This window comes from Sus scrofa, chromosome 16 (genome assembly GCF_054392235.1).
Source record: "Sus scrofa isolate SSC_HxYL_T2T_F1_AM1 chromosome 16, Sscrofa_HxYL_maternal_Yorkshire_Landrace_v2.0, whole genome shotgun sequence".
Lineage (NCBI taxonomy): Eukaryota > Metazoa > Chordata > Mammalia > Artiodactyla > Suidae > Sus > Sus scrofa.
This window is the reverse complement of record NC_139398.1, coordinates 49193848-49218846: the sequence shown is the minus strand read 5'-3', so window position 1 is coordinate 49218846 and position 24999 is coordinate 49193848. Positions and strand designations below refer to the sequence as shown.

The window sequence follows — 24999 nt, the reverse complement described above, 5'->3', positions numbered from 1 at the left end:
GATTTGCTGCTGGGGAACTATTGTGAGCTTCTTGTTTGCAGTTGAGTGGGAGGTGGCAGCTGCTGGGCAGGACAGCTCAGGGACAGTGAGGACAAGAAGGTACTCCCCCACATTTCTATTTCTAATGAGTCTATTTCATGCCACAGAGCCTACTAGTGTTAAGTTTTCTGCCCCTGGACATGCTCACCAATTATTACCTGCAGGTTTTAAGAGGGCCCAACTCAGTGTTGCCAAAAAATGTGGCCACCTATTTAAAATCAATTATATCTTTAAGTAATCATATGACATCTATCATTCTGGAACCTAAATACTCCTGTATATCAAGATGTGCTGAAATATATCAGGTCCAAATATGCCAAGAAGAGACACCCTAGAATATAGATATCCCAGGACAATTGCATGGTCCAAATTGATTCTTAATATTGTGCCCTGTCTCAAGAGCCAACCTCGAGACAGCATGCAGATTCAAAGATTGAGTGGTGTCAGGAGAAAGCTGAGGGCACAGATCAAGTTGAAGAGTGAGTACGTCTGAACAGGATTAAATGAATGCAACATCTTTGCATCCATCTAAAAATGAAATGAAAATGGAATACAAGAAATAACTGAAATGAAGGGGCCTCATGCTGTGAGACTAGGGTACACTAAACTTAGAGGGCTCAGTCTAAAGTGATGGGCTGGATGGAGACAATGGAAACTGCAGCCCCAGGAGGGACTGGAAGAGGGGCAGGGTCAGGGTGAAAGGAGGCCATTGTGTGTAATCGAAGTTTTTGATCTGAACAAAAGTTTATGAAGTTCTCGGAATTATGTGGAGTCATAAAAACATGCACACACACATCCCAGCTGTAAGCAGTCTAGTTTTTCATCCATTAAAAATTTTAGACATTGAAAGGTCTCACACTGGAAAAGCCACCAATACATGGACTCATCAGAGTTGTCCCTTATTGTCTGGATATGCATCCAGTTAAATGTGGTCTTTGCAAGATTCTTGTTTATGCCACAACAAACTGCATTGCCTTTCCCCACCTGTGGAATGCATTTGCCGCTTTCATTTTTGCAGATGAATACCCCTGTGGAGTGATCTGCCAATTTGAAATGAAGGAGAAAATGGTAATTGGAATCCAATTGGAATCCTGACTTGCTATCCTTTTGCCCTGCCTACTGTGCTGGGCTATGCCAGGCCCAGTCCTCACGCTGCCAGGATTTAGCGAACTGGGATATTTAGGTCTGTGGAAATTTGAAGAAAGAAGAACTTTCTAGTTTATCTTTATAGATTTATAGCAGATGAAGAATGACCAAGGCCACATGTGTTTTATGTGTTTGCAGAACATTGCTTTATAACCGCTCTCTGAATGAGGGTGCTTTTGTAAGTCTAGGTCTCTCTGTCTGTTTTTTTTTTTTTTTCTTGTTTCCTCCCTTCCTTGTTTTGTTCCTTTCCACAGATTAAAACTAGCCATGACATACATTTATGAGAACAGGAAGATGAGGCAAAGGAAGTGCCTTTGATGCTTTTCCTTTGGATAGTCTCATCCATGTTAAGCTCTTACTCTACTGGGATTGGAAGGTCTATGCAAACAGTGTCTGTGGGAAGGCTGGTTCACAGGAAAGCATCTCCTGGATTCCCTGGTAGTCACTTGACAGGTCACATCAATATGCTGCAAATCAAAACGTCATGCTCCCAACATAGGAAAGCTCAGTGTGTGACAGAAGTGCCTGTGAGGAGACGCTCCCTCTAGGAAATGGAGCTGAAAAAGCCCATCGAGAAAGAGTCCTGAGCAGGAGCATTGCTCTTCTGCTCTGATAACTGGAAGCCGGGATCAGGCTTCCTTGGGTGGGGTGAGCTGGGGGAGTGCCTGGGTGCTAGGACACTCATCCAGCTGTTTCACCCTGGTCCATCCAAGGGCTTTTAGTTTAAAGGGGGAGTTTGCTAGGTTATATATTGAAGGCCTTCTATTTCCTCTGTGGTTTTTAATGGCTATCATCTTACATTTTCCCCAGGGTAGCTTCTATTGCTCTCTTGGCATGACTATCTTTATTTCACACTGACTCTAAACTGAAAGTAGGGAATGCTTTAGGCTTTGTTTTAAAAATATTCTTTGTAACTTGTCACATTTCTCAGCATTCACTTGTTTTCCTGTGGTAGCCACAGCATTTAGAGAAAAATGAAAATTGTATTTGGATGCGTTAGTTTGTCATATCAAATTAGGGGAAAATCATTTTTAAAACACTTAATTCTATTACTATACTCTCCAATCTGATTCATTCTTTAATATGCAATTAATTTATTGGCTTTTCTAATTCCCAATACACGCATAACTAAAATAGGGGCAATTCTTCTTAGTGTGAAAAAGTGATATGTCAGATATTGCAGAGAATTTACAAAGGATAATCAAACAGAAACATATAAAGTAGTGAAGACATTTAAAAAAATTACTAAAAAAAATTAGTATGATTGAAAAACAACAGGTAAAGCAGCATATTTAAAGAACTCAGTATGTTTTTCAAATTATAGACTTTGAAAGGTCACAGTGGAATTTAACAGGCTTGTCTTGAATACTAATGCATTACATTGCTTGGGTTTCCAGCTGGAAAAGAGTTGGCTCATCTTGCAGTTCTGAAGTGAAGTAGTTGGAAGCCAATCCCGTGAGCACACACGAGCATCCTTGGACAAGTTTTACCGGTCTGGGTATTGTTGTGATAGCCTACCTAAGGCGTATCACGGCAGATGAAGGAGCAAGTAATACAGTAACAAAACAAAGTCAGACCAATCCACAGAATCATGTGTATCCATGAGAACTTTTCAAAGGGCTGATATAGTGGGGTTTTCCTTATGGCGCAAAAGGTGATGGAACCAGCAAATCTCCTTGATGTTGGTGTTATTTCTATCAGACACCCAAAGTTGTAGTGTGTAACATAATACAGAATGACTGTCCTAAAGAGAGTGTATTCCTGAAGTTGGAACCCGTTTCAGAAGGGATTACATGAGCTTAACTAATAAAAATAAGTAATGTTTGAGTCTTAATTTTCTTCTTACCAAGAAGCAGTGAGGTTTACATTCTGTTTCTACCTTTCATAGTAACCTCGAGCAAATCCCTTAAACTCTCTGTGCCTCAGTTTTTCTCACATATAAATGAAAATAATGATAACATTTCACAGTCATGATGAACTTAGAGTTTTATCTGCATGATGCCTGTTCAATAAATAGCAGTATTTGTAAAAGCTTATATTCTCACTGATGTCTAAGTGAGCTCTGTGACTTCAATTGGCTAGACACTTACTATGCACCTATCACTGCAGTGAGGTAGTCTAGAATCTGGAAACAGAAAGATGAAATAGACACAGATCCTTCTTTCAAGGAGTCTGCAATCTAGTACAGCCAATGAATGATGCACAGACTTGATATGTTTAGCGCCAAAAGTGAAATATAAACAAAGTTGTATTGGAATGCTGATCAGGGAGCAATGCATCCTAATGGGTGGGATTGGAGAAGACTTCACTGAGGAGGTGGACTTTGAAGGGATGCATGAGTAATGGATATGTATTTTTCCCTAGTTCAATTTGTCAGCTCAATTTATACCCAATCAGTTTGTCATGATAATTACGATGGCAGTGAATGGCACGCCCTAGACTTGATGTCGAATTTGGGACAGGAGATAGAAATTATATTCCTTCCTCAATATATGTCATCTAATTCATCAATTCTAATTGCATGGATTATCTAAGAAGAAATGTGGGCTTGAAGAGGGAAGATGGTCTGCAAAATCATTTGGGGAATATGAAAGAAAAGAAATAAGAAAAAATTCCTGATTCCCATCCAAGAGTCACTGCTTCCCAAGTATGTATTTCTAGTAGCCAAATATTCAAAAATATTAATTTGAAAGGCTGTTGTAAGTAGTAAATCAATTGAAAGGCAAGGTAGTAAATAATAATAGCTGATATTTATATACTGCTTACTATGTCAGGTGTTCTTCTGTGCAATTTAAATTTATACTTTTTTTTCCCCCTCATAATAGCCCTATGAGATAGATTTCATCATGTTACCTATTTCACAGCTGAGGAAACAGAGTCAAGAAAAGTTAAATGGCTTTTCCCGAGACCACACTGCTAGGTAGAAAGAATATTAGTTTGAAAATTGGGACATTAAGTGTTAGTTTCAGATCTGTGCTACTACTTAGCTAAGAGACCTTGGCCAGATCACCTACATTTGCAGAGGAAAGTAATTAAGCAAATTCTCTGAGTTCTAATTGTGCTAAATTTTTTTCCTGATAGTTACTTTAAATGCTATTAGGTATTTTAAAAGTTTCTATATATCATGCATTTAATATTTTAATGGAAAGAAAATTAAAGTATCTCTTCATATTTATTTGCCTTCCTGTTTCTCTTATATTAAGGAAAAATAATTATAACTTCAGGAAATGGGAGAAGTACAAAGCGGAGAATGTACTGATAGCAAGGGATGTGGGAGTCATGTCTATGGATTTTTTCTTGCATCTCTGCTTCATATTTGTTTGCCCATGTTTTCCATTTGCTTCAGTGTTCCCTTGAGTGAGTTTTTACATGCAAATACATTGGAATATAGATACATCATCTTAATGGCATAGAACAATTTGGTCACTAGTTTCCTACCATCATTTTTTTTTTATTAGGTCCCCATCTTCTTTGGGTCCCAACTAGACAAGTTAAAAATTATATTTTATCATCTGTAAGCACTTGCAATCCAAACAGAAATCTGAAGGGGACGGGTGAAGCTTACTTACACAGGAGAAAACATGCATCAAAGGCCCAAGTCAACATGGCTGCACTTCAGGTAACCTGGGAGGAGGAAGAAAAAAGTCACACCATCTGGCTGCTGCTCAGAGGCAAACCAGCCCTAATGCAGACTGGGCTGGCTCAGCTCCTCAGCCTCTGGCTTCCCCATGCAGGCTGTGTTGTATAGTAGTGGCCCTCCAAATTGATGGGCCAGACTCTCACTCTGGGTGACTCCAGGGAAGACTCTGGCAGCCCACTCTGTGTGACTTCAAGCCCATTCAGGAGGCAGGATTCCCCTCAGAAGAACTTTAGAATAGACCATTGTTTGAAACCAAAAGGTTGGATTTGGCCCCAAACAAATACAGATTTGGAGAGGAAATCTAAACAGCCCATGGGGCATGATATTTTGCCAGCCTGTTCTCCTGAAAAGCCTTCAGCCTTACATAGCCATCTCTCTTTTACCAAGACATAAAAATTAATCCAAATTCTTGACATCTTATATTTGGATGAAGAGTCTCCTCCCTGGCTTACTCTTAAAAAAAATGTGCTTCTCCTTCAAAAAGCTACAGTGCAGGGATGAACTCATAGTCTTTTCTGATTTTAATCATGTTTCCTTCCTTCTGAAATGTTGGGCTTCCTTAAGATCACTCGCCCCCTCCCCATTTAAATCATTCATATTTTATATGCTCTTCTACTTCTCAGACTGTTTTTATTAGTCAGGACAGATGTAACTTCTCTCTGTGATTCATGCCTGTCACCCCGCCTCCCCTCCCCATTCCTGGCACATGTCAAACTGTGCTTCTCAATCTGGGTTATATTCCATTCCCCACTTCAAGCTGAGAAGGGGTTCTGTGTCATGCACCTACTTCCAACTGGTAGCTGCTCATAAATTTGGAGTGCTGAGGGGTGTCATCAGTGAGACATCCATTGTCACTCCATGAACTCATGGGGTGCTTAGACCTTACATGGCTGGGTGTAATTTTCCACCCCAGCCAACAGCATGCTGTATACACATGCACAATACTCCTGGGCTGTGGCCACATCTGTAAAGGAGGTGGATGGAGGACCTACCCAGCTTCAGGGTTACTTCAGTTCTAGAGCCCTAGTACCAATGAAATGGATCATGTTTAGATGAGGAAAGGGGACATGGGCAAGCCCTTAAATTCTTTTTAGACTAACACTCCTCTACGGTCTGCCTTAGGAGGATGCTCTCAAAAGCCACCTACAACCGTATCTGCTTCTCTTCTGCTTCTCACCCTAGTGTCTTAAGACCTTTCAGAATCACCAGCAGTAGAAAGAGCAATCAAGCTACCCAGTTAGTTGTTTTCTTTCTTTTCTTCTCGTTCATCTCCCTCTCATCCTTCTTCTCTTTCTTTCATTTTCTGCCTTTCTGTCTCTATTCCCTCTTTCCCTCCATCCCCCTTTCTTTCTTCCTTCCTTTTCTTTTAATGGAATGGGAGTACTTTTTCTTAGTAATAGTTAAAGGATATATTCTCATTCATTTAAAATAAATTTGTTCTAAATTTTTAGATTCAACATTGTAATCCACTTTGTTTCACCTTAATTTTGAAATAAATATGTTTATTGCTTTCATGACTGTCCCTAGAGTTGTATATTTTTGATAGAATGTCAGTTATGTGAAATTTTTTTTCTAGATTCTGGGGTGTGAGACACAAGTTAGAATATTAAGGATTTGTAAAATTTTAAGAAGTATAAAAATACCTGTTTTGTGGATACTAATGTCCTCACACACTTCAGGAATACCTTCTGTATTGAAATACTTCTTAATAGTTCTTCGCTATTTAAAATGGAATAGTAATACTCTTTACCATGAAGTGGTAAAATGATAGAGATTCACACAAAAAGGTAACGTACACCACTCACAAACCTTTATTATCTAAGTCCCTGAGTAATCATGAAAGAGCTTATTTTTCTATAAGTTTCTCTACATAAAACTGTATTAAAATATATATCCTCAAATATAGGGAATTTGTTTTGTTTTCATTTGGATTTTGGTTGTGTTTATTTCCAAAAATATGTAATTATACTGTGTGTGTGTGTGCACATGTGTATGTTTGGAATTTACCCAACCACTTTCCTATTTGTGGACATTAGATATTTTTAAAGTTTGTTTTATTTCCTTTTGTAACTACGAGCAATGCTGCAATAAACATCCATCTATATTTCGTAAGTTTTTAAAATATATTCTTGGGTGGTAGATTTGGAAATTTGGCCGTTATAAAAATCTGTTATGATACTTTTTCTGTACACGAAACATTAAATAATGCCAAATCTCTGTGATCTTAATAGATTACCGAGAGGAGAGTATGACTTCAAACCATTTAAACTTATGGATCTATACAAATTTCATCTTAGGACAAATTACTAACTCCTACTCCTCCACCTCTACCTTTTTTTTTTTTTTATGTTAAATCTCCTGAAAACAAAAGGAATAGATTTAGGAGGTGATAATAAATTATATGTTCAAATTTTGAACATGAAGACAGAATGTCAACTAAATAGGGATAAATGTGTTAATGCAAGAAATCAGAAATTTTCTAAAAGCAGATGTCAAAGATGTATTTGGGTTACAAATATATACCTAATTAAGTTTTATTTGATTCAGTCTTGCTTACTGTACTGCATGAGACCTGCTGCACGCTTAGAACTCTTAGGAGTATGTGGGGCCCAATAGCAAAGATAGCGATAATTTCATTCCTCCATCAAAATTTAATTCCACTATTCAAGCAAATGTCAGCTTCACCCAGACTTCCTCTATTTATAACCAATGATTAAGTGAACAAATTGCCATTTATTTATTTATTTATTTATTTATTTATTTTTTTGTTTTTTTTTTGCTATTTCTTTGGGCCGCTCCCGCGGCATATGGAGGTTCCCAGGCTAGGGGTCGAATCAGAGCTTAGCCACCGGCCTCCGCCAGAGCCACAGCAACGTGGGATCTGAGCCGTGTCTGCAACCTGCACCACAGCTCACGGCAACGCCGGATCGTTAACCCACTGAGCAAGGGCAGGGATCGAACCCGCGACCTCATGGTTCCTAGTCGGATTCGTTAACCACTGCGCCACGGTGGGAACTCCACAAATTGCCATTTAATCATCAATATGCAGTGGAAGATCAAACAAACTCCTCAGGTACTGAATCTCACAGCATGGAAAAATGCATACCTTTGACCTACATAGCAGCATAATTGTCCATCTCTAATTATCTGTTTAGACACAGATTGGCCTAAAGCAAAGTCCTTACATACTCTATCCTAAAATCTTAGATCCCTGCTATATGGAAGTAGTTACTATAATTATCTCTATTTTTACAGATGAGGAAGTTGAGGCTCAGAGAAATTGAGTAACTTGTCTTGAATCACACAGTTTGGTCATTGTGGCAGGGCTAAGCATTAAATCCAGCTCAAGCTCTTTCTACTAGAAGTACTAGATGTAATAGAATGAGTGCTAGCTGCTATAACAAGTAGAACCACAAATATGAGACAGCTCAAATGCAATTGATGTTTATTCCATGTTTATGTAATTGTCCAAGGCAGATGTTCCTGGGCTGTGGGAAGCTTTCTCAATAAGATGATTTCAGGACCTAAGCTCTTTCCATCTTGTGGTTTTGTCACCATGACTCCTTCTTACCAGAAAAAGAAGAAGCTTAAAAAGGGAAACATAAGATGCTTAAATGGACCAAGCCTGGAATTTGCACAGGGTTTTATTTCCCTGTAGAAGAAACTAGGAAATGCAATCTAGCTCTGTACGTAGAAAGAAGAGAAAAGCAAATTCTGATGAACAACCAAGAAGCTTCTGCTACAACCTCATTATTACTTCTCTGGGTATTGGCGAAATATCTCTGCGATGGAATGCAAAAAAGAGAAGACAGAAAATAGTGCTGTGCCCTCTGAAAATTGATGGTTTGATTTAGGAACAAGAAAATTAGCCTATAATGAGAAATAAAGGACAAATTGGCATAGTAGGAGGCAACTGTGTTATAAGAATTTAAAGAAGGGAAATTTGATCATGGGGGGGACTATACAATTGTATCTTGGAAGGAAAGATCCAGGAAGCTTTAGTTCCCAAGGAGAAGAAAAAAAATATCTTTAAGTGAGGAAACAGTCATATCTGGCCTGGAGTTCTCATATTTAAACTTTACCTGATTCATCATTTTTGTCTTGGGCAGGTATCTATGACTCACAGTAGATGCAATGTTCTTCTAACTGACCTTAGCCATATCGTATTATAACTTTCCATATTCTAATGGAGTAAACGGACCAACAAGGGTCACTGACTGCAATTAGGAATACGAGGAAATTTAGTTTTAAAGTTTTTGCTTCATGGCTTGTTTCAGATATTCCATAGACTAGTATTTCACTCTCAACTGCATTCTACTCTCCATGATTGAGTCATCACACATCGTTAACAGAACCATGCAATTCTTCTGTGGACAGAAATAGTTTTATCATTTTCCCAAATTATCTAGTTTTGTCCCCAAATACAAGGCTCTTCTAAGACAGTCTCTCATTGCCTTCTTATTTTATCCTAGGAAATGAGAATAGTGCAAAGACCATCAAATGTAAAAATCTCCTAGGCATTTTCACAGGTGACTCAAAACATGTGTATATGTTAGCAATTAAGTGGGAAAAAAATATCCACCTCATTACAAAATGCTATAAAACCCTTATTCAACCTATGAGGAAGTCCCCAGATAGAGCTGGCATGGCTGTCCAATATTGCAGACATAGGTAAGGAAGCTAAGAGTAGACATCTCTTAAATATGCTCTTGAATCGAAAGAGAGGAAAAAGAGTAGAAATGATGGGCAGTGAGGGAATTAATGCATTTTGAGCAATTTGGAGGATCCTGGTGAGCTTCCGATTAGATACCATGGTGAGGGGTGAATTTGGCAAACCCACCTCAATTAGTGAAGTTCTACATTTGCGCCTTTGATTTGATCATGTTTTATTCCAGGGCCTGTTAATAAGGAGAGCCATCTCTGCAACATTTTGTTCATGAGTTGTATCTACTCCTCTTGGCAAGTATTTAACAACACATCAGTAATTCCAGCAAATGCCCCTTATTCCAATGGCAACTGCCCTGTGTCAGTCAGCAGAGGTTAAGACTGAGGGCTGTATATATGAATAAAAATAAGAATTGTGGGTGGAAGGAACCAGCTTTGTGGATCTGAGGAAGATCAGCCAGTTCTAGATGGTTTTCTCTAAAAGCAATATTCCATCCATGTGTTTGCCATGAACTGCTTGAGCCAAAACAATGACTCCTGATTTACTGGGACTCTGAACTGGAAGGAGGCATCAGGGCAAGGCAATAGGCTGTGTGTAAGTACATAGCAAGTTGGGTCTTTGTGTCTCAAACAAATGATAGTAACCTCTGATGGCACCCACTCATCAGAGAAATATGAATTTAGGGCCTGTTAATAAGGAGAGCCATCTCCCGTTATGTGTCAGTTAGAGTAATCAACTCTTAGTATGCAGTGTTGTATGAATAAAAACCGCAGCTCTCATGGGACACACAGTTTTACGGGAATGATGGACAAAATCAGTCAACAAATAAATCACATAAATTAATCACGTGTGCTAAGTACAATGAAGAGAAAGAACAGGGGGTGGAGGAAGAATAGAGGGCAGGTCCTTCTGAGAAGAAGAGTAGCGAAGGAGGGTTCTCTGTGAGGAGATGACATCTAAGTGGGGTCCTGAAGGATGGGAAGGAGAAAAGGAGCCAGCCTACCATCTAGATAGCAAGGGAAACAAGGAGGGGAGAGTTCAGACCGGCATGATTCTAAAACGATTGAACTCCTAGCAAGGTAAAATACCAGCAACTACAGTTCTGAAACAATGCCTGTGATGGTCAGTTTGGTCAGTTTTACCTATCAGTTTACCTGAATGGTATTAAAAATATTGAACTACTAGTAGGGTAGATAACAAGTAACTATAGCACTGAAACAATGTCTGTGAGAGTTGGTTTAGCTAGGTTACAGCCCCTAATTATTCAAACGCTAATCTAGATATTGCTGTGAGGGTTTTTTTGTAGATGTGATTAACATTCATAATCAGTTGACTTTAGGAAGATATCCTACATAATATTCCTAGGCTTGATTCAATCATTTGAAAGGCCTTATGAGAGGAACTGAAATTTCCCAGAAGAAAAATTATGCTATGGACCGCAGCTTCAGCTCATGCCTGAGATTTCCACTCTGCCCTTTCTGCCCTACAGAAATGTGACTTATTCTGCAAGCCCCCACAACTGCCTTGTCATAAACGCTTTAATATATGTGTCCTATGGGTTTTGTTTCTCTGGTGGAGTCCTGACCAATGCAGGGTCTTATAGGCCTCACACAGGGCCAGGAATTATTCCTTTAGTCACTGGATGTTCAGGTTGGAAAGGAGTCAGATGGGTGTATGTGGGGTTGTAGAGACATGAGGTAGCACCACTTCCCGATGGGGTGAAGAGGTACTCCACTGTTTTCACATTCAGTAAAAGTATATGATAGAATGCTGGCCGAATATTAGCTAAGTTTCCAGAAAAAGAGGAAAGAATGTGTGAAGACCCTGAGGCCAGAAAGTATTTAGAATATTCAAGGAACCAAAAGAGGGCAAAGAGGCTGGAAATAGTGGGAGAGAGAAAGAAAGAGAGAGAGAGAAGAAATGAAGGAAGACAGGGCCAGGTGGTGCAGGTCTGGTAAGAACAATAGCTTTTCTTTAAAAGCTCAATGAAAAAAAAAAAAAAAAAGAATTTCGAAGAATTGAGAAGCTGCACTATAGAGAATAGTTTAGCCTGGGGTGAAGCCAGACACAGTACATGCAGTATTTAGCCAAGAGATAATGGTGGTTTGGGTAAACATGGCAACAGTGACAATGCAGAGAAATGGATGGTTTCAAGATACATTTTGGAGATAACAATATGAGTGGTATGAATTCTTGCTAATAAAGAGAAAGGAGAGCAACAGAAGGATGGAGCTGAGGACCCACCATTCCTACAGTGGGTGATAAAGAGGTAAGTATTTGTGCTCACCGCAGGGAGGTTTTTCAAGTCACAGTTGGTAATCTACCAAGAAGCATGAGGAGCTGTGCTGCTTCGGGTTGGGGGTGTGGCAAAATTGGCTCTTGGACTGTGACCCTAGACATGTTGGGATTATGGGACAGACTTCTCCCCTTCATATTTCCAGTGATTCTTGTCCACACCCAATCTTTGTTTCCCTAACCCATTTCCTTCTGCTTTGCGTGTAAACTGCTTGTTTCCTCATTCTGATTTCCATGTTGTTGTGAAGGAGTGTGTTATGTATTTGATGGCAGTATTTGTTTCGTGTTATGGAGTTCTTGAAACACTGATGTCGTTTTTATACAAGTGCAGAAATATTGGACCAGGATCAAGAAATGTGTTTTGTCTTCATGCAAAATGGGTGAGGGACTCTGATGTCATCCAGACAAATTTTGTCCTGAGGTTTTAAACACACCTTGACTAATTCTCAAAAAGGATTAGACATACATGGTTCATTGACAAAGACCTGCTTAAGAAAACATCAATGAAGCCAACAGGACAGTTTTTTAAGGGTCTGGTGGTTTATAATCAACTATTAAGTGTTATGGATCAAATTGTGTCCCTCAAAAAAAAAAAAAAAAAAAAAAAAAAAACCAGGGAGAGAGAGATTGTGTTCTAACCCTCAGTATCTCAGAATGTTACCTTATTTGGAGATGAGATTTTTTTTTTCTTTTTTATGGTCACCCCTGCGGCATATGGAATTTCCCAAGCTAGGGGTCGAATCAGAGCTGCAGCCCACAGCCTATACCACAGCCACAGCAATCCAGGATACCTAACTCACTGAGTAAGGCCAGGATCGAACCTGTGTCCTCATGGATACTAGTTGGGTTTGTTATGGCTAAACCACAATGGGAACTCCCTGAAGGTAAGATTTTTATAGAGGTAATTAAGTATAAAATAAGGTTATTAGGAAAGATTCTAATCCAATATGACTGGTGTCTTCATGAGAAGGGGAAGTTTGAACACAGTCATGTGTAAAGGGAAAACCAAGTGAAGAGACAGAGAGAGAAAAGGGCCATTTACAAGATAGGAGAGAGAGCGGGAACAATCCTTTCCTCAAAGTTCTCAGAAGGGAACTACCCTGGTGACACCCTGATTTTGGACAGCTGGCCTCTAATGCATGAGACAAAAAATTTCAGTGATGCAACCCAACTAGTGGTATTTTTATTAAGGCCACTGAGCAGCCTCATACTAAACTTTGTTAAATCTACATACTAAACATTCTAAAATGCAGGGCAACACGTGGGTAAGTCAGATTCGGCCTCTTTAGCCTAGGATAGCTTCATCATTGCAAACTTAGAAATGTGTCCACATAGTATTGTTTTGCTGAATGAAATGCCTCTGGGTAAATAACTGACGTATTTTTATAAAACACGTTTAAGTGTTTATGTCTATTTGAAATTTAAGTATTTATGTCTGTTTTCCCTTTATCTTGGAACAATGTTAATATATAAATATCTATCAATCAGATGAGTATAAGCCTTTCCTATTGTTTTCTGGGGCTTGACTTCTTCTAACATAAATTGTAATTGTTATACATGACTGTTTATTTCTGGATTTTCCATATTGTCATACAGAAAATTTTGCTAGCAGTGGTATAATGTTTTAAAGTTTATTGTCTTACAATACATTATATTTGGTAGGATGACTTTCTTCTTTTTGTTTTTGTATAATCATTTGATACTCCCTTCGTGTAGTGGCCAAGAGCTCAGTCTTTATGTTCCTGGATTCCTTCACTGATTAGCCCTGTGATTTTAGGCAAATTCCTTAACCTCTGTCTGAGGAGGTGCTTTGACCTCCTTATAGGGCTGCTATGAAGAAAAATAAAGTGACTGGAACAAAGCCTTATGCATAATAAACATGCAGTAAATGTCACCTGCCATTTTTACTAGGAGCTGAGCATTATGCTAAGGTGTTTGCAACTCTAATGGATGGTACAAGTTAAAAGAAAACAAACAAAAAACCCATTTACAGATGAAACAGTTGAAGCCACAGACTGGCTCAATAAAGAGTGAGTGGGGATCTGGTATTCATCTGGGCCGTTTTAAAGGCCATTATCCTCACCAAAGTATGAAAGTCTCAGAAAAGTTAGCTATTTTTTTTAATCATAACCATACATGTTTACTTTCCTGAATTAATTCTAGAATTAGTCCCTAGAGTTTTAAAATGTCCTGATTGAATTTATATTGGTACAGCTTTAAATTCATAAATTAACTTGGAAAGTATGGCCATCACAATATTTCTATCTTCTTTTGTATCCCTCAACAAAATTATTCTATTTTTTTAAATACAGTCATATGCATTGCTTTATAACATATTTCTAAATATCTTACAAGTTATTCTGAATATCAATTCTTTGCCTTTTTTTCTTACCCTTTTGTATTTCCTAGATAGAGAGCCAAGTTGAAGAGAAAATAAATTGCTAAGTGTGAAGATACCTGATCCCTGAATTATTTCATACATGAAATCTCAGTCCTCACAAAGTGTTGGCCAAGTACCACACCTTTCTTACTCTCTGTGTACACCTGACTGCGCACCTGATGAAGGTAGCAAGAAAACAGCACCCTTACTGGGGGGCCTCTTCCAATGAGTAAGCCATCATCTCTCCTCAGATTTTGCTGCTGCCTGGCAATTCTATTTCCTCAGTTCATGCTCTCTGCCCACTTGTCCCACACAACTATTTCAAATCTGTGCTCTCATCAAGCCACCAACGCTTCTTCCCATTTCTATTTTTTCTGAGAAAACAGAAGCAAACAGAGGAGACCATCTGTATTTTCTCAAGTCCCTCTGCCATGTACCTGCCTGTGGTCCACATGCTCATCCTTCACTCCTGTTACCATGGATGTGTTGTCACTCTCCTACACAGGCCAACTCTTCCCTCTGTGAACTAGATCTCCTCACCTCTCACCTACTCACGGGAATTGCTCCAATAGTAATTATTCCTCCTGTGTCTTTTCATCATTGGTTGTCCCCTCTCCATTGGATTGTATTTGTCAGCATGCAAAGTATATGGTAACATCTCCATATTGAAACAAAATCAAAAAAGCAAACAAGCCTCTCTTTACTCTACACTCCTGCCCCCAGCAATCACCATGTTTTTCTTCAAAGGGATTGTGTAGTTTTGTTGTTTCTACTTTCCAGTTTGCATTTTCTCTCTTAGCTATATTATGAATCCTCAGATTTTTGTGTATTTGATGGTTTTGCACCTATTGCTGCTGCTATTTTCATAATGCTCATATTGTTCCCTTTTCCCCATAGTGAGAACCCCTTTAATTTGGCTCCTGTGCCCTTTTAACAATGTCCTATTATTCTTTTCTAGTTGGTTTAAAAAAAAAAAAAAAAAAGACATCGACTCATTTTGTGCATTTCCTGTCTTAGATTTGGAATGAGACTTTTCTGCGATGAACTGGGTTCCTTCATGGGAAATGGAATCTTGAGGCCACAATTTAGGCACTGGGGGTGCTAATTGCTGCTATTGTTTCATAGCTTCTAGGTCTCTTTAGTAAACAGATCTAGGTAGTATGTTTCTGTTTTTGTTTTTTTTTGAAAAGAGAAAAATTTACATCGTGAATCCATACTACTTTTATCAATTCCAACATAAGATTACAGACTTTTCACTTGGCTCCTTTAACTCTTTACTTATATCTCTCTCCTCTTATACTGAAAAATCTTGATTCCCAGTAATATTGGCCTATTTATTTTTACCCCAAAGTATATAAAGTGCTTTCAAAATATAAATACAAATCACTAGTACAAAATAATAACCCAATGACAATACTAATGAATGCAACTTAAGCTCCATCTGTCCCTAATTTTGTTCTTAGAATATATTTCAGTAGGAATACACTAAAGATGTTCAGTAAAAACATTACATTTAAAAGTCAGTCGAAAGAATTTTCTGTATAAGAGCCTTATATACATTTGGGCTCTCTTGTTTCTCCTTATTTTCCAACATTGTGTTCATCTAAACTTCTTGTGATTTGTTTTTTTTTTTATATTTACATTTCTTTTGATTTAATTTCTTTTATTTTTCACAATTATGAGAAACATTTAAATAGTTTCAAAAGCAAAATTTCACATAAAATCAAAATTATAAAACAGGCTCCATCCGCATAAGTGTGACTTGAATTCTGTCTCTTCTAAGGTGTTTCCTTCCTGTAGCTCTAGGTAACTACCTTATAGTTTCATTTTCTTTCTCTGTTGGTACTCTTTTTTAAAGTGTGGGCATTCCCTATCTTTTTTTTTTTTATTATTATTACTCCCTGACTTCTTGTACAAGCAGCATCACACTGTTGGATATAGTATAACACTGTTCCACATGTTCTTTATTAATTGAGCAATGCATCCTGGAGATTACTCTTAGTAGTATACAGAGATCTTTCTCACTCTTTCTTATACCTGCATAGCAACTCAGCCACTATTAATGGATTGGTTAGATTCTTTCCAGTCTTTTGTCTTTTTCAAGTATTGCTACAAAGAAAAAATCCTGTGCATCTATCATTTCCAGCTTATGTTTGAGATAGATTTCTACATTGGGATTGTCGGGTCAAAGAAGGGAAAATAAATAAGTACATAAACAAATACCCAGAGCATATGTATATGTAATAGCTACATATATAATTTAGATATAAAGTATATATATACAGCTGTTTCTCCATAGCCTTGCAGTGGCCTTTTTTAAAAAATGTTTGAATGTTTGGTAAACTGATCAATGGGTATCTCGGTATTGTTTTATTTCGTATTTCTCTTATTATAAGTAAGGTTAAGCCTATTCTTCTATGTTTGTTTTCTGTCTGCCACATACATTGTTTTCCATGAGCTCTTTTATGTTCATTTTTGCTCATTTTGATATTAACTTGTTAGTCCTGGTCTCCCAAGTTTACCATTATCTTTTGAGCACACACCATGTAGGCCTTTGCTCCCATCATTCCACCAGTTGAGAATGTCCATTGCCTTCATTTAGCTAAAAATCAGTGCTTAATTCCTGGGCCTCATCTTATTTGAGCTCTTAGCAACACTGGAGACAGCTGATCACTCCCTCCTACTGTCACTGACTCAGTCTAGTTGTACCCCCTCCCAGAAAGGTTTCAGGCAGTCTCATGACCTTACATACCATCTATAGGCTGATCATTCTTCACAGTGTAGATCCTCTACCTTGAATTCTACCTCCAGGTACCTGGCTGCTCACTATCTCCATCTGGATGGCCAATAGGCATCTCAAAATTATGTCTAAGATCCATCTTCCCTCTTTACCTCTGCCTCCCAAGTTCTTTTATGTTCTAATAGTGCTAGCAAAGAATTTGGATTCATGGTTGAATTTTTTCTCTCTGAGCAAAGAATTTGAATTCATGGTTGAATTCTTACTCTCTAATTTGTAATCTCCCAGCAAAACTTGTTGAGTATTTCTTCAAATTACATCCAGAGTCTGATCTCTTTTGGTGATCATCTCTCTATTGGGTTATTGCAAAGTCATCTTAACTGGTCTTCTGGGTTCCATGTTATTCCAACACAGCAGCCAGGATAATCCTTTTAAAATATAAGTCGTTATGTCATTCCTCTGAGCAAAGCATTGCCAGAGCTTCCCATTTTATTTAAAATAGAAGCTAAAATGTTTACAATGGCTACAGAACTTACAGAACATCCCTCTGGGCCCCTACCCTAGCCCCATTTCACTCTCCTGCTTTGAACCTGGGTTACTTCACTCCAACCACACTACCACTGCTATGTTACTCCAACACATTGTGTATGTTTTTCCTCAAGGGAGTTTGGCTTACTGTTTTTCTGAAATGTTCTTATCCCTAGCTTCCTTATCTCAACTATCCCTCTATCATGAATGCCTTCTAGATTGCCTTATTTAAAATAACACATACCCATCTGCCCATACTTCCTCTAGCCTGATAATTCTATTCCCACTCTTTATAGCACTGGCAACTACCTCATATACTGTATACTTTACCATTTGTCATCTCTATGTGCCTCTAGAATACAAACTCCTTGATGGCAAGAGTTCTTGTTTTGTTCACTGCTACATTTCCAGTGCCTGAAAACAATGATTGGCTCTGAGTAGCATCTCAACAGTAGCTTCTCAAATATTTATTGAACAAACCACTGGGGGCAGAAAGTGTTATCCTCGTTTTCAGCTAAGAAGACTGCGACTCAGCTTAAATATCTTTCCCAAGGCCTTGCCAGTAGAGTCAGAATCCATGCTCAAATGCATCAGACTCTAAAGTGCTCCCTCTTTGTTTGATGCTGTGCATTTCAACTGTGAGGAAAGACTGTACAGGATAAACTTTCAGAGAATCTGGGCTCTGGTCCTAGCTTGGCCACTAAATAATGGTGAGATCATGGATAAACACTTTAAGTTTTTTTTATTTTTTCAATGATTACTTTAATCATTAGTGATCTGAGGTTAAGAAAATATCTATAGTCACTGAAGTTTCTTCCAGCAAGTACAATCTACAACCCATGAGATCGAAGAGGTTTAAGTGCATGAATTACGCCCAATTCTGCTTTGGTTCTTCAGGTGAAAAATACAGAGATCCTACATTAATTTTGTTTTCTTTGATTTAAATCTTTTCACTAAATGTGATGTTAACATATGATAAAGTTTGCTTTTTTCTGAAGCTAAAGACACAACTGAGTTGCAACTTAAAAGAAAATTACTTGTTCCATATCTTCCCAATGTTTAAGAGGGTCTCTCTCTCTCTCTCTTGCCTGTCTCTCTTTCTCAGGGAAATGACATAACTTCATATCGCTGGCCTCAACAAAATTATCGCATGTTTTAGAAAATCTGAAAATAATGTATCATGCCTTATTGAAAAAAGTTATTTAAATTTTTTTTTTTTTTTAACATCCAAGCATGCAAGTACAGCGCAGTATTTAACTTGGAACACTTCTTTGAGACCTCTGTGGAAGGTTAAAAAAACCATAAGGGTGACACATATAGCAACAGATTAGTTGGCCTTTTCGCAGTTATTAGATTCTTCTTTGTCCCCAGGTCTCTACTCTGCTAGTTAAAAACAAAGAGGCACTCACAGAGAAGTCTCAGAAATGATAAGCTGATTCCTGCCACCACTGGATAGGGACATTTGGAATTGGAATATATTAGGTGAGGTATAAAGGAAATAAATCTCATTTATAGTGTTTCTAGTCCTTTAATTAGAAAAGCAAAAGTAAAAGCACGACAAACTGTCCTGGGTCCATTAACTATTGTTGGCAGAAAGTGCTTATTGCTCTCAGAGCCTGGGCAAAGGCTCAGGGGCCAGCTCCAAAGCCAGCTGCAAAGGGACACACACAGTATCGCTCGCATAGCATCACAGATTTATGTTCAGTCATCATGTTTTATGCTCAGAAAAGTGGCTTGTTGTTTACTCTTTCCTGCTGGGGAGAGGCCAAAGGAGAGGCCTGTTCCTTACCTTAGTTTCTAGAATCTCTTTTGCGAGTTTACCCAGGGATTTCAGTTTCAGAATAATTTCAGGATGAATCTGCGGAGAAAATCCTGTCACTTGTCCACTGCAATGACCCAATAGGTTACGGGGATTCACACCACTGAAATTAGGCTCTAAGGTCCTATTTCCTCACTGAAATTGTCACTGCTATCAAGAACACAGAAGCTAAGGGCGTTAGTAATAGTTTTATGGGTTGTCAACTCCTTTTAATTGGTTTCCAGTGGGCATCAGGATCATTGGTTTATATATTCAATCTTCAGAGTCTTAGGTGTGTCCATCAGACAGTATGAGGCATTTGGTCTTATCTAAGGCCCAGGAATCTGAACTTACACAAGCAACCTAGGGGCTGGAGATCAAACTGGATGTAGGCTTCCCCCATCCCCTGTGTTGGTTGTAGTTGTGGGTGTGGGGTAGTGAGAATCACTAAAAACAAATCAAGAAAGTCTTCCTGAAGTTCAGGCCAATCCTCTCTCTCAAGAATATATCTCCCTGACCTTTCCTTTTTCTTGGTGGTACTTCCAACCTTTGGGCACCTGATAATTTTTGTGTTCCTTTCCCCACACCCAGCACTTATACAGAATGAAATAGACTCCCCGGAAAACCCTTACTAGCACTGTCAAGGCAAGCAAACATTTTTTCCATTTTAAGAATTCTATTGAAATTTTTTATGGGTAACTGGACACAAATGAAGAGAAATTAAAAACATCCTGAATTTTATCAAAGACTTTATAGTGGTGGCTCCAAGTCTGTTATACATCCGAAGAAATTGAAAAAACTTAGGGTTTTAACCTTTACTTCCTGAAACTAGAAATCCCCAGCCTTTCTCTCTATCTTTCCTCCCTTCACCCACTTCTTGTCCCTAGTCTGATAAAGGTCCCAAGATTCGCTTCACGAATCCTGCCAATTGAATCAGTCATTCTTTCATTTCATCTCTTTTAGCATAACACAAATACAACTAATTTTCATGTTCTTAGGAGACAAATTTCCCTAGTTGGAGGAGATTTTAAACTTTGGAAAAATTAGCAAGAGGTAATTTATTTCAGAAATTGACTGTCTCTGGTAACTGGCACTTGTCTTCATGGTTCTGGGCAGAAGATCCCATAGGTACAGGTCCACATTTTTTTTTTCTTTTTATGGTTGCACCTAAGCATATGGAATCAGAGTTGCTGCTGGGCCTATGCCACAGCCACACCTGATCTGAGCCACATCTGCAACCTATGCCACAGCCTGTGGGCAATGCTGGATCCCCCTGAGTGAGGTTCAGGATTGGACCCACATCCTCATGGAGACAACGTCAGGTCCTTAACCCACTGAGCCACAAGGAGAACTCCCTAATAGGTCAAAAATTTTTAAAGTTAACTTGTGATTCTGCAATTCAAACACACCCAGGAGTTTAAAACTACCAGTTACTTGCCATACCACCTTGGGAACTCCTTCCTTTCTTCCTTCTACCCACAATTTTATTACTTTTCTTTTCCTTCATTCTTTTTGCCTTTACATTGTGTCAGGATTCAGGACTGAGAGAAAGAGCTGAAGAAGACAGAAAAAAATCCTAATTTAATGGATAATTAAAAATATACATAATTAAATAAGTAAAATATTTTTCATAATTTTATGTACTTGAAAAAAAAATAGGAGAATGGGATGGAGAGCAACTGACATACCATGTAAATAAAATATACAGAAAGCAGAGTTTTAGTTGGGAAATTACTTATTTTGGAGCAAAGGCACTGCTAGAGAAGAGAGACCTAGTAACAGGTAAAGACATGCGGAAATGGGGCTTATGGAATTGGGAGGTGAGGGTAGGCAGAGAGAAGAAGAGAATTCTCTTTTGATTTTGCTTGATTTGTAATGTCGCTTGGATTCCTGATGATAATTTCATTTCTTTTGTTCATCAATAAACGTGAAGCCTAAAATGATCAGCTCTGAATGAAGATCCATTCAGTCTACATGTATCCAATGGAAACTTCATTTTATGTCAAACTTTATTTTATGTAACTATGGATTAAAATAACATATTGTGCTCTACGTTGAGAAGCAAAAGGCAGATTCAGCATTATTTATTCTTAGCGTGGAAATGACAAAATGCCTCTGTGTGTTGTCTTTTTAAAAATACAAAGTAGCAAAAACAGCCTACTAAACTCAACCTAAAAACCTCTTGGATGTCTGTCCTTTACATTTATTACCTTAAATTACCTATTTTTCAGATGATGAAAACTTGTTAGATAAAACGATGTATTTTTTTAAAACAACTACACGCTTTACATTAATCAGGTAGTCAATAAATATCTCTAGCACAACACACTGTGGACCTCATGGGCAAATGGGACATGGTCCCTGCCTTTACAGGGTTTATAATCTTGCAATAGAAATCAATTATAAATCTGACAAGGGAGAAACAATGTTTAAGTTGCAAATTATATGGCTAAAGTGAGAAGAATAAGAATTCAAAGGAAAGAGACAGAACTTCTGGCCCAGCTGAGAAGAGAGTTGAAGAGAACATTTTCAGTGATCTGGGGTTTGAGATCGACTTTGACACTGGATAGACTACTTTATTGGTTAAGAGTTAGGTTTAGTTGCATGTGATAGGAAATTTACAGAGAGAAGCTTAAATAAGAGTTCTTTTTTTTTTCCCCTCCCTCTCCCAAATTGAGCATTATGCAGATAGGTAATCCAGGGCTGGCACAGTAGCCAAAAATGTCAGGGCCAATGCTGTTGTGATGCTCTTGACCTGTCCTTCATTGTTGCAACGCAAGTACTACAGCTCCAGCCATCTCTTCTTCAGGCCATTGGATATTTCTGTCAAGTCTCTTAAGGCCGTTATTTTCATATTTTTTATTTGTTTGTTTTTTGGGGGCCACACCTGCATATGGAGGTTCCCAGGCTAGGGGTTTACTGGGAGCTGTAGTGTCTGTGACCTACACAGCAGCCATAGCAATGCTAGATCCTAACTCACTGAGAAAGGCCAGGGATCAAACCTGAGTCCTCGTGGATGTTAATCAGATTCATCCCTGCTGAGCCATGACCGGAAATCCTTATTTTATTTTTTTAATATACATTGGAAAATTTCATGGGTCAAGCAAATATTTTCCCCAAGAAAATAGTGCGGCAACAGCCTTGGGAATCACACTGATGAAGTGTGCTCTCAGAAACCCTGCTGTTAACCACTTCACTATGTTATCCTCCTATGCACTAGGCTTGGCAAACATGATGTGAGCCCAAGGTGGTAGTGAGGGTAGAAGGTAGATTGAGGTAGAAACAGAAGCTTCCACTGAAATTTCTACTTTAATAGAAACATTGCCTAAAGGAGAAGTTTATAGTGTTTGTAATTAAATGAATAAATAAAAATCTCACAGGGCCAGAAAAAGACCAAACCAAGAAGTAATTGAACTAAGATGTTTGTTTACCTCAAAGCACAAGGGAGAATGGTAAAGAGGGGGAAAAACCACCCAAGGTCAACTATAGACCAAACACCTTTACCATGTGACTCAAACTTCCTCTGCAAGTTCCTTCCATCCACCCCACCCAGTTCATAATTATTCATCACCAAAGCTTGGCCTTAGTTTTTATTTAAAAATTTTTTAATTAAAAACATATAGTTGATTTACAATGTTGTGTGTGTGTGTTTTAAATCATGCTCTTTCCTTTTCTCCCAATTAATCCTTGATCTCAAGGAATTTTCTTTTGCCCACTTCTTATTTCCTTGTTATCCTCATCCTCCTTCAACTTAGAGAGCTCCCCAGGCTCTGGGAATCTTTTATTTTTATTTTTTATTTTTATTTATTTATTTTTGGGGGTCTTTTTTGCCATTTCTAGGGCCACTTCTGTGGCATATGGAGGTTCCCAGGCTAGGGGTCTAGTCAGAGCTGTAGCCGTTGGCCTACACCAGAGCCACAGCAACGTGGGATCCAAGCCGCTTCTGCAACCTACACCAGAGCTCACGGCAATGCCGGGTCCTTAACCCACTGAGCAAGGCCAGGGATCGAACCCACAATCTCATGGTTCCTAGTCAGATTCGTTAACCACTGAGCCACGACGGGAACTCCAGGAATCTTTTATTTTTATTTAATGAATTTATAATTATTGAAATGTACTTGACAAGTAATACTACTTCCAGGTGTATAACATAAGGGTTTGATATTTGTATATACTGTAAGATCATCAGAATAAGTCTTGTCAACATCACTACACAGAGTTAATTTTTTTCTTGTAATGAGAATTTTAAGATGTACTGAGTACCTTTCAAATATTCAGTGTAGCATAGTTAACGATAGTCACCAGGCTGTACAGTATATCCCCAGTCAATCTATCTTTGAGCTACTGCAGAATTTGAAGGTTTTAATTTGGGCCTTTATAGCTTAGTAAGTGGCAGCAGTTTATCTGTCCTTTAATTATCATCATGCCTCTTTCCTGTGCATCTACCATATCCTTCCCTGATGTTACTATCGTCTGACCTCTGGAATGCAGTCATTTTTACTTTGGGTGGGAGTGGGACGGGATCTGAATCATCCAGGCCATGAAGGTTGGGAATTTATGTTCTTAGCATGCATCGGAATACAGGCATAATCTGATACATGTTTTGGTAGGCTTTAAAAATGTCGATTCCAGCCAAGAGATGTGTTTATCAGATAATTTATCTTAGGACTGTTCAAACTTGTGCTAAAGAGGCCCAAGTTGTTTCTTGATTAACGTGTCCCTAACATGGCACCCCCTATTTTTCCTTATCTTGAACTTGCTTCGCTCTCCAAGTTCATGTATCAGCATGCTGCTCTTTCCATGCCTCTACAGTTACTATGAGCCACTCAGACCAAAATACAGTATTGGTTTCTTAAAGGAATCCAGTCTGTCTAATCTGCAGCATATGCTTAACCTTCCATTCTGATGGGCCCTTCTTCACTTTATTTTCCTTCCATCCTCCCTGTAGCCTGTCTCCCTGGACCCCTTGCTTGTCATGACCAGTCTGGGTTAGTTGCTGCTTATTTGAAGCCCTTAGGCATCCTGTCTGTTATTGCTATGATGCCATATTGACATTGGTTCCATATTTGTTTCCCCAGCAGAATGTGAACTCTGGGAAGAAGAGTACATTTGATCTTTGTTTCCCCTACCAAGCATAGCACCTGGCACATGAACAGGCTATGGAGCTGTTAACATGAGATAAGATGGGATGTGCTGGTTAGCTGCGTGCACAGATAATCCAAGGTGTTGATGTCAAGTGTTATTCAAGAATAAAGTTTACTAAGTCAAAACACAAATATAGCCCAAGGGAAAATCCTGAAGACCAATGGACAAAAAAATACACTTATTCCCATTTCAATTATTCTCACACTTGATCCTGATAATATCATTGACCTTAACACCATGGAGGTGTTGTTTTGATTCTAAAAATCATTATGCTTTGAAATCAGACCTATCACCAGCTTAAATTCATTTACTGACATAAAAGAATAGAAAGAAAATTCAGTCAAAATTATAGGAAAAAAAAAACCCTCAGGTTAACATGCAGTCTTTATATGGCTGTTTTCTGAAAATGATGAAACAACTCCAAAACTCAGTCTTTTTCATAGAAACTGAGTAGTACATGTGAAGGAAAACTCATACAGAGGATATTTTCAAAATTCAAATTTAATGTTTTAGTGAGATTTAACATCATAAAGAAGAGAAAATCTGTCAAATAAAAAAGCAAGTTTGGCTTTTCTATTCTTTTATCCACTCTTTCTAGGCTTCATTTTACTTATTGCCTCATTTA

General features: G+C 38.4%; 1 protein-coding gene across 1 annotated transcript in view; it reads right to left on the bottom strand.

Moving 5' to 3' along the window:
- Positions 1 to 4754: 4754 nt before the first annotated feature.
- Positions 4755 to 24999, bottom strand: part of LOC102159433 (uncharacterized) — a 908266-nt gene continuing 888021 nt past the window's right edge. The window contains exon 12 of the transcript XR_014831357.1: positions 4755 to 4809. The gene's annotated coding sequence lies outside the window, so the exon portion shown is untranslated. The remainder of the gene's footprint in view (positions 4810 to 24999) is intronic.